General features: G+C 53.6%; 1 protein-coding gene across 7 annotated transcripts in view; it reads left to right on the forward strand.

The window, feature by feature from the left end:
• The window catches only part of LOC105466070 (phosphatase domain containing paladin 1), a 110,197-nt gene that overhangs the window by 10,254 nt on the left and 90,324 nt on the right, over positions 1-9,619 (forward strand). Inside the window, exon 1 of one of the 7 annotated variants that reach the window (XM_071069704.1) lies at positions 7,074-7,314. The exons of 1 other annotated variant lie outside the window; for it this stretch is intronic. The gene's annotated coding sequence lies outside the window, so the exon portion shown is untranslated. Of the gene's footprint in view, positions 1-7,073; positions 7,315-8,841; positions 9,210-9,317; positions 9,613-9,619 lie in introns of those variants that run through there. 5 more of the 7 variants (XM_011714955.3, XM_011714952.2, XM_011714958.3 and 2 more) reach the window with 5 other exon arrangements.

The following is a 9,619-nucleotide window of genomic DNA, read 5'->3' on the forward strand; positions in this document are numbered from 1 at the left end:
CTTTGTCTACCCACAGTGGAGGGGGCACAGTACCATCTCTGAATCCATTACCTCTAGCTGCGGAAGGCACCTTGGATTTAGGGCTGCATGTGTTCCTTCTGAGCCTTGGCCAGCACACCCTTAAGAGGAGCTGGCATTGCTGGGCCCCTGCCAGCTGGAGTTGGGAACATCTCACCCCCCAGGCTGGCAGGCGGCTAAGGGTCAGATTGGCCTATCAGCCAGAGGAAAACCTCGGAGTCCCTTGGAACATGGATTCTCAAATGTGAAACACTCTACCATGGCCTTACACCCTCCTAGCGGGCTTTCCCAGGCTCAGCTCTGGAGATTCTGGCTGAGGAGGGCTGGGCGGAGCCTGGGAGTCTGTCGTGTAACCCCTCTGCCAGTGATTCAAATGCATACACAGGCAGGCTGGGGAACAACTGTTTACTCCGAACTGCCGAACTGCCGGACCGTGAATGCCTGTCTTGGATTGTCTGGGGGTGTCTGGAGGGGCCTTCCAAGCCAGCGGAGCTCCCGCATCTGCTAGTTGAAGTGAATGTGCATTGCATACATTATGCTTCTGAGTTTGCTGTAGAGGTGAGCGGGCCGATAAGCTGGGCTGGGTTCCCCTGGGCCACCCCTGCCTGCTGCTGGGTGCCTGCAAGATGCAAAGGGTGGGTGGACTGGCTGGTGTCTGTGCCTTCTGAGAAGCCTAGATCTCAGTCAGCACCACAAGGAAGGAGACTGAGTCAGGTTGTGACTCCTTATTGCTGGGAATGGTCAAGCAGAGGCAAGGGGGCTTAGTACAGGGCTGCTCCAGGTCTGGCAGGGTGCACTGACTTGCTTCTCAGACTGTTTCTTTTTTCTTTTCTTTTTTTTTTTTTTTTGAGACAGAGTCTTGCTCTGTCACCCAGGCTGGAGTGCAGTGGCGTAATCTTGACTCACTGCAACCTCTGGCCCCCAGGTTCAAGCGATTCTCCTGCCTCAGCCTCCCGAGTAGCTAGGACTACAGGTGCCTGCCGCCACGCCTGGTTAATTTTTGTATTTTTAGTAGGAACATGGTTTCACCATGTTGGCCAGGCTGGTCTCAAACTCCTGACCTCAGGTGATCTGCCCGCCTCGGCATCCCAAAGTACTGGGATTACAGGCATGAACCACCATGCCCGGCCCTGACTCTGTTTCTTTAAATTGCATTTGTTATGTCTGTTGTATTCTGATGGAGGAAGGAGTGAATGGTGTGATATTTGGGGGCTGCTTTAAAACACTCCAACAAGGAAATGGAAAACAGTAGATGAAGCAAGTGTGGCAAAATCTTGATAACTGTCATATCTGGACAACGGGTACATAGAATCGATTATACTACTCTCTACATTTGTACATATGTAAGAACGTTCCAAATTAAAATGACAAATGACTTAATTATTAGAATGTCAGAAATGCATGATGTAAAAAACTCAACTATACAGTAGGATAGTGGGACGTCAGTCTGCTCCCCTCTCCCAGGCCCCAGTCCCTTTTAGGACTAAGTCCTCTTTCCAGCCTCTTCTACAGCCTTCCAGAGGTTGACCGTGTGTATACAAGCCTATGAGTGTAAGTGTGGTTTATTATTTTATTTTATTTTTTGACACAGGATCTTACTCTGTCACCCAGGCTGGAGTGCAGTGGCGTGATCTCAGCTAACTGCAACTCTGCCTCCTGGGTTCAAGCGATTCTCCTGCCTCAGCCTCCCAAGTAGCTGGAACTACAGGCATGCACCAAGACGCCCAGGGAATTTTTGTATTTTTAGTAGAGACGGGGTTTCTCCACGTTAGCCAGGCTGGTCTTGAACTCCTGACCTCAGGTTATCCATTGGCCTTGGCCTCCCAAAGTGCTGGGATTATAGGCATGACCACCTCGTCCAGCCTCAATAGTATTATACATTTATTACTCTTATCCCTGGATACTGGGTTTCCAAGCTCACTGCATATTTCTGTGTATGCACCTGGGTGGGTGTAACTGTTGGACAGGATTCTGTGGTTGGAATCCATGTGACTTATTCATCACCCTAGAGACAGATACCGAGGCTGCCTCCAGCACCCACTGTCATGGTCAACACCACTGTGGCCATCCTTGTCCATGTCCACCTCTGAACCTTGCCCCTTACTGTAGCAAGCATTTTTTCTCAGCCTACATACATCTGCCTTGGGTTTTAAAATAGCTGCATGGTGTTCCTCATTTTGGATGTTCCATAGTTTAGCTAATCATCTCTCTATTGAAAGACTTTTCAATCTTCTCTTTCATCATCTCACTCAAACTATGAATAGCCTTGTTCAGTTGTCAGTTTGCACACATGCAAGCACATTTTTAGGTGAAAGTCCTAGGGATGGAATTGCTGAGGCAGAGGGCCTGTGTCCTTGTCATTTGCATGGATACTGACAGAAAAGTGTGAGAATGTCTCTTTCCCACCCATCAGCAAAGCTGTCTTCTAGCACTCAGGTTCTTTGAGACTCAGAGTGGTGGCCTGGCTGGGATAACACAGCCAGCGAGGGTTGGCACTGAGCCTGGCATGCAGGAAACTGAACCCTGGCCTTTCCAAGGCACCGCTTCAGCTTCTTCGTGCCCAAAGCTTCACAGAGTCTCGGACCTTCCTAGCAAGTCTATGGGCTTCAGCCTTTCGAATGTGCCTGGTAAGCAACCCCTCCAAGTGTCCGCTAGCTTACAGCAGTGTCAGCCTTGGAGCTCGTCACGTGAAAGCCCCTGGGAGGTTGTGTCAGGCCCAGCCTCTGTAGATCCCTGACCCTTTCCCCACCCCCACCTCCCCTGCAGCGTCTTCATAAATGGCTCTGTCGGAGTTAGACATCCTTGGGAGCCTGGAGTGGTGTTGCCTGGAGACAACTGGGCAACAGATCTGAGTTATTTATTTATTTATTTATTTATTGAGACGGAGTTTCGCTCTTGTCGCCTAGGCTGGAGTGCAATGACGCAATCTCGGCTCACTGCAACCTCCACCTCCCGGGTTCAAGTGATTCTCCTGCCTCAGCCTCCCCAGTAGCTGGGACTACAGGCGCCTGCCACCATGCCTGGCTAATTTTGGTATTTTTAGTAGAGATGGGATTTCACCACATTGGCCAGGCTGGTCTCAAACTCCTGACCTCAGGTGATCCGCCTGCCTCAGCCTCCCAAAGTTCTGGGATTACAGGCGCCAGCCACTGTGCCTGGCCAGATCTGAGTTATTTAAAGGAGGGAGAGGGTGGGAGGGAAGGGGTGACAGCCTGTTTATTCAGGGATGGATGGTCCCGCTGCTGCAGGGTTTGGCAGCCTCTCCCACCTCTCATCTTTCTCAGTGTCCAGAGCCGGGGACTCTGCAGCGAGACCCAGTAGAAGGCCACTTGGACCACCTTTCTGATGGCAGTAGGGGTTGGAGAGTCTCTGCATGCCCCAGGGGGCTCTGTACAAGTGCTGGCTCAGAGAGCGAGGAGGTGTGGGCAGAAGGACCAAGCCTTGGAGAGAAATCTTCTGATGTTGATAACCACAACTCCTATTATGAGCTTCCTCTCAGACAGCTATTCGATAACAATTTTAAATTTATTAGTTCATTTGATCTCAAAACTCATCAAGGTAGGTATGACTATCCCCATTTTATAGATGTGGAAACTGAGACTCAGAGACATTAAGTGACTTGCCTGAGGTCACACAGCTAAGTGGCAGAAACCAAATGAAAACTCACGTCTGTCTGATGCAGAAGCCAGAACAAACCTCCATATGTTGCTAGAGATGGCAGGGCCCTTGAATGCACCCACGTCTCCCCACCCCGAGCTGCCCTGGAAGGTCCTGCATCCTGTCCTGCTGTGTGCCACCAATCGTGCTTCTCCAGCACCCTGGTCCCACCCCGACCCTGCAGGAAACACAGGGCTCTGAAATGATCCGAGACTTGTCTGCCTTTCCCACAGGTCTGTGAGCACCTCGAGGGCAGGGCAGGGTTTTACTCATCTCTGTGTCCTGAGCCCAGGGTCAGGCACATAGTGGGTACTTAAAGAGCATTTCCACATGGAGCTTGGGTGTTTGAGCACTCTCCCTCAGACAGGGGCCAGCTGTCTATCTATGGGCCCTCACTCTCTCCCCGACAGCCCTGCAGGGGCCAGAAGAAATGATCCTTCTTTTTTTGTTGTGTACTTGTTTACTGTCCTCCCAGCCCACTAAAATGTCAGTTCCATGAAGGCAGGAACTTGTCTGCCTCATTCACTTCTCAGGGGATAGGACAGTCTTGGAATATAGAAGGGGCTCCATAAATGTTTGTTGACAGACTGACTAATTTTTTTTTTTTTTTTAAATTGAGACAGAGTCTTATTCTGTTGCCCCGGCTGGAGTGCAGTGGCATGATCTCAGCTCACTGCAACCTCTGCCTCCCAGTTTCAAGCAATTCTCATGCCTCAGCCTGCCACGTAGCTGGGATTACAGGGGCGTGCCACTATGCCTGGCTAATTTTTTTGTATTTTTAGTAGAGATGGGGTTTCACCATGTTGGCCAGGCTGGTCTCGAACTCCTGACCTCAGGTGATCCACCCGCCTCAGCCTCCCAAAGTGCTGGGATTACAGGTGTGAGAAACAGTACCCTGCCTGACTGACTAAATAAATGAATGAAATATATTTGTGGAATGAATGAGCCAGGATTCCTCCCTCCTTTTCTCTCTTGATCTGATGGAGCATCTCCCTGTAGAACCTGAAGAATGTTCTGGAGCTAGAATCACCCTCCTGCCACATGTCCTGGGTGCTCTTCAGTCAGGCCTTTAAGTAGTCCCGTGGGGAGGGAGGGAAGCAAGATCTGGTGCCTGCTCTTAGGAATCTCATTGTTCTGTGCAGCATGTTCAAACTGCAGGTCACGGGCAAAATCAGTGTAGTGCCCTGCAGTCAGCAATAACAAAACGAAATAGAATAAGATAGATTAGAGGGCTGTGCGTGGTGGCTCACACCTGTAATCCCAACACTTTGGGCGGCCGAGGCAGGTGGATCACCTGAGGTCAGGAGTTCAAGACCAGCCTGGCCAACATGGTGAAACCCTGTCTCTACTAAAAATACAAAAATTAGCTGGCCATGGTGGCGGGAACCTGTAATTCTAGCTACTTGGGAGGCTGAGGCAGGAGAATTGCTTGAACCCAGGAGGTGGAGGCAGCAGTGAGCCGAGATTGTGCCACCGCCACTGCACTCCAGCCTGAGGCTCTGTCGAAGGAAGCAGGATGCATCCAATGCAGTAAGGCTAAGCGTTTTTTGTGAATAACACACATTCACATAACTGTGTAGCCGGCCCCGGTGTAAAATGTATTTCTTACTTTGGGTCTTGGTAAAAAAAAAGGTTTGAATCTTGTGTGTGAATTTGGGAGTTGGGGGATGTAATCCTTAGGCTTAGACCCAAAGAAGGGTATAACCAATTAAATGAATAATCCTGCCCATAGTATGATGCTGATAACCGAACATGTATCCTGTGCCAGGCGGGGGTGCTCGGGTCCCAGTGCCTGGCAGGGAAGGGAGGGGAAGGAGTCCTGAGTGGACAGAGATCCCATGGGCAGATAGGGGAGGAGTCCAAGGCAAATTGCCTGGAGGAGGAACCTGAACTCAGGCTCCAAACACCCCTCTGCCCTGGCAGGTTCAGGGCTAGGTCATAGTTTGAGCTTGGGTGGCAACAGCAATGACAGGAACAGCTGTCATCAGTAAGTACTGGCTGAGTGCCAAGCACCTTTTATCCTCCAGACTTTCCCAGGAAGCAAGAACTGCTCTTCGCATCATTTTACAAATGAGGAGACTTGGAGCAATGTGGTAACTTGTAGCATGGGGTCACATGGTGGTAAAGTTGCTGTGGCTAGATCCAAGCCCAGGTCTGCCCTGCTTAAAGCCCTTGTCTTTAGGATTGCACACAGAAGGGGGCCGAAAAAATGGGAGTGCTGGATGCTGGAGATGGGGCAGTGGGCCTGGAAGGGCAGATGGCAGACAGGGGATCTGTCTGTGTGGGGACTCAGGCATCAGGGATGAGTTTGCCTGAAGCTCAGAGACCACTGGGCTCAGGGGGAAATCGCAGGCCCCAAAACTCCCACCCTGGAGGGTGCACATGATTCCTGTTCTTGGCAGTAATGCAGTTACAAGGAGCAAGGCCAGGCCGGCCCGTGTTCTGATGTTGTCCACTCCTCAGGCCCAGTGTTCCCCAGCTGTGGCAGATGTCAGGGGAAGAGCAGCTAGGGCCTGTTTCCTGTCTTTGATCAGGATTCATCTTTGCTGGTTTGAATCCAGCTCCTCTGCTTTCCAGCGAGTCATTTGTGCCTGTCAGGAAATAATTTTTGGTTTAAGCGTTCTCTCAAGGGAATCTGGGGTTCCCACAGCTCATGTTTCTGCCCAGGGACTGAACTTGGGAGCTCTCTCCTGAGAGCACCAGCACCTTGCTTGGGCTGACAGGGCAGTGGACGGCCACAGGCGAGTCTGTCGGGGTGTGAGTAACAGGTTACTTACATTCTTTGCAGCAGCAGCTCGTCTGGTTTTGGACTGTGGCAGGTGCTTCGTGTGTGCGCTACACGTAAACACACATACACCCATGCTCACTCATAAAGCCACACTCGCTCCCACTAGACACTTGCACAAACATGGATCCCTGCAAATATGAGTTCACACACGAACAACACAAGCATGATAACATGGTGTCTTGGGCGCTTGTGTGTGTGGGAGGTGGGTGCTGGCAGTGCTGGTGGAGTGCTGGGTGAGTGAGGGTCAGTCCCGACTTCTCTCCTTCCTGAGATCCTGGTCTGGGACCCATGAATCTTTTCTCAGGGGATTTTGGGCTTCTCCTCTGAGCTTCCAGATTTCTCAGGAATCTTCTGCTGCAGTTTGAGCTGCTCAAATTGGCTCAAGTGAGAGCTGGCTTGACTGATTCTTTCTTCCTGCCTGGGGCTGGGGAGACAGCAGAGTACCTTCTCTTGGGTGTACCCAGGGCTGCTCTGTGGCCTTCAACATTCAGTCGTTGTTCCCCTCCCAGGCCCAGGGCGGGGCAGATCTGACTGCGAATCTTTCTTGGGGTTGCAGGAACTCTCCTAGCCCCATGGCCAGCAGATGGCCAGGGCTGCAGGACTTGCTATTCTGAGTAGGGACTTGGCAGGCCCTCTGGAGGGGCTGGTGGTGGGCTGGTGAGGCTGGGCACTGTGGTTTGGATGCAGTCTGTGGCCTGACCCCGAGGAACCTCCAAGCCCTCAGCCCCCTACCTACCAGCTGAACCCTGAGGCTGTTAGAGCCAGAAGGGTTGTGACTGCAGGCTTTCCTGAGAACATCTTTGTCCTGGGCTTTTCTGCTTGGTTCAACAGGAACACCTACTGTGTGTGTGGTGAGTACAAATGAACGTATGAAGACGTGCCAGGCACTGTGCTGTGGACCAAAAGACAGGTCAGGCACAGGTAGGACATAGCTTTTGTTCTCTGGGAGCTAGAGAGGCACACAGTCATGGATTCCAGCATCTGCCGGGCAGGGGGTGAGGTGAGGGGAAGCAAAGTGTGTATATTTGTATGTGTGTATGTGCATATGTGTATGTGCTATGTTTGTGTATGTATATATATGTGCATGCATACCTATATGCATGTTTATAATGTATATATGTGCATCGGCATACATATATGTACATGTATGTGTATACATGTGTGCGTATGCATGCACATGTGTGTAAATGTGTATTTTGCATCTGCTCACACACATGCCTGCCCCTGCCTTAGTCCTGACCTAGAGGAGGGCATTATCCTGGAATGCATCCTCAGGATGGCAGGCTTCAGTTGGGGAGTCTGGCAGGGGGCAGGATGGGATACGTGGCTGTGGCAAGAAGAAGGAGGAAGGAAACTGTGGCCCAGGATGGAGTCCTACAGTGTGCCACACATGATGCCTGGACATTACTTGCCCAGCTCACTGGCTTCTCAAACACCTCTTTGAAGGAGGATGAAGCCATCTTATGGATGCAGAAGTTGGGAATCTGAGAACTTACATTACTTTTCCCAGACCACACAGCCAGTAAATTGTGAGCCACTTTGAGCCTAGCTCTGCTGAACTCTGAAGGTCAGGTCTGTTTCCCAAGGCCACTATGGGATTTTCTCTGCTGCTGTCGTTTTTCACACACCTTGGGTGGCACAGGAGGAGGTATGGAGCTGAGGGCAAGTTTCCCTGGGCCTGTTTCCTCATTTATTAAAATAGGGATCAGAAAAGTATTGACCTTACAACATCGCGAAGCACTTAAGAGCTAGGTGCTGGGGACATGGTGAGACCACCACAATGAGTCATTTCTCTTGTCTTCAGTTATTCTTAGGGGTCATGGGGAATGTGTTCCCCTCTCCCAGCCCAGCACTCTCCAGCCTGACAGAGGTGGTGCCTACACTGCCTTCATTCTGGGGCAACCCCAGCTCGCCCAAATCCCGCTCCATCCCGAATGGGGGTGAGGCACGTGGTAACAGGTGAGAAAGAAGGATTTCCCGAGTGTGGAGCCGCGAGAGGGAGGAAGTGACTCACCAACCACAACAAAGCCCATCTCTCCGCTAGGAAGCACCAGCCAGCGAGGAGTGAACGCATGCACGTGGGTGCATTCACCCACGTGCTCGCGGGGGCGTGTGGGGCCGTCGGGGCTGGCTGCCACCTAGTGCTAGTCCGCGCAGGTGCGGTGAGGGGTGGTGGGGGGCAGGCTTATGGTGCGGGTCACTGCCTGAAACCGCATGATGGGGTGGGGGCAGAGGGACCCCTCTCCATCCAAAACTCTGCTCTGCCGTTCTCCTTTCGCCTCTGGGGGCCGAGGGGCGCGTTTTCTTAGGACCCCGGGGCGTGGGAGGAGCCCCTGCTTGGGAGGACAGTCTGCTTGGGAGGCAAAAGTCCAGGGCGCACTATCTTCTAGCTCCCGTCGCACAGCACAGCGAGGCCAGCCTGGAGCCCACGTGCTGGGCTCGGTCCCGCCGAGGCTCGGCCTGCCTGTAAAGCAGAGAGGAGCGAGGGAAGCCAGGCCAGCGGGTCTCGCGGGTAGCCGGCGTCCGGGACGGGGTGTGGCGCCCAGAGCGCTGCTGCCTCTCGCAGCCAGGAGGCTGGATGTAGGGTTTGGGTGTCTTCCAGAAGGAGTCGCACTAGCGACGAGGGAAGAGGAACTGGCTTCCCGGGCAGTCTCCCCCGCCCCAAACTTTTCCTCCTCGCGGAGGGAGGAAGCGCGGCCGGGGAAGGTGGGGCCCGCGTTCCGCCCGCCCGGGGGTCGCGGCTGGGGTGAGTGTGTCTTTAAATCCGAGCCCCCCGCCCCTCGCGGTGGGGCCGGGGCTCGCGGTCCGGGCGGGGGCGGACGCGGTGATTGGCGGCCTGGCCGGATCCGCCCCTCGGCGCTGGGGACGCGGGGCGCGGGGCAGCAGCTCGGCGCGCAAGGGCCGGGGCGCTCAGCTCCAGTTGGTGGTGAGTGCGGGCTCCCTCTCGCGTGGCCTCGCCGGGTCCGCCTGGCCTGCCCACCTCCGGAGCCGCCTCTGCCCCCGCATGGGCTGGGGAAGTTGGGAGGAGCGAGCCGGAGCCAGAGCCCGCGCCGGGCGCGCCCCGCCGCTGCCTGACTCGGCGCCCGCAGTCCGGGCGCAGCGCGCCTGCCGTAGGAGCACGGATGCCCCCCGGAGCCGCGGGCTGGCAGGTACAGA

Source organism: Macaca nemestrina, chromosome 9, assembly GCF_043159975.1.
Source record: "Macaca nemestrina isolate mMacNem1 chromosome 9, mMacNem.hap1, whole genome shotgun sequence".
Lineage (NCBI taxonomy): Eukaryota > Metazoa > Chordata > Mammalia > Primates > Cercopithecidae > Macaca > Macaca nemestrina.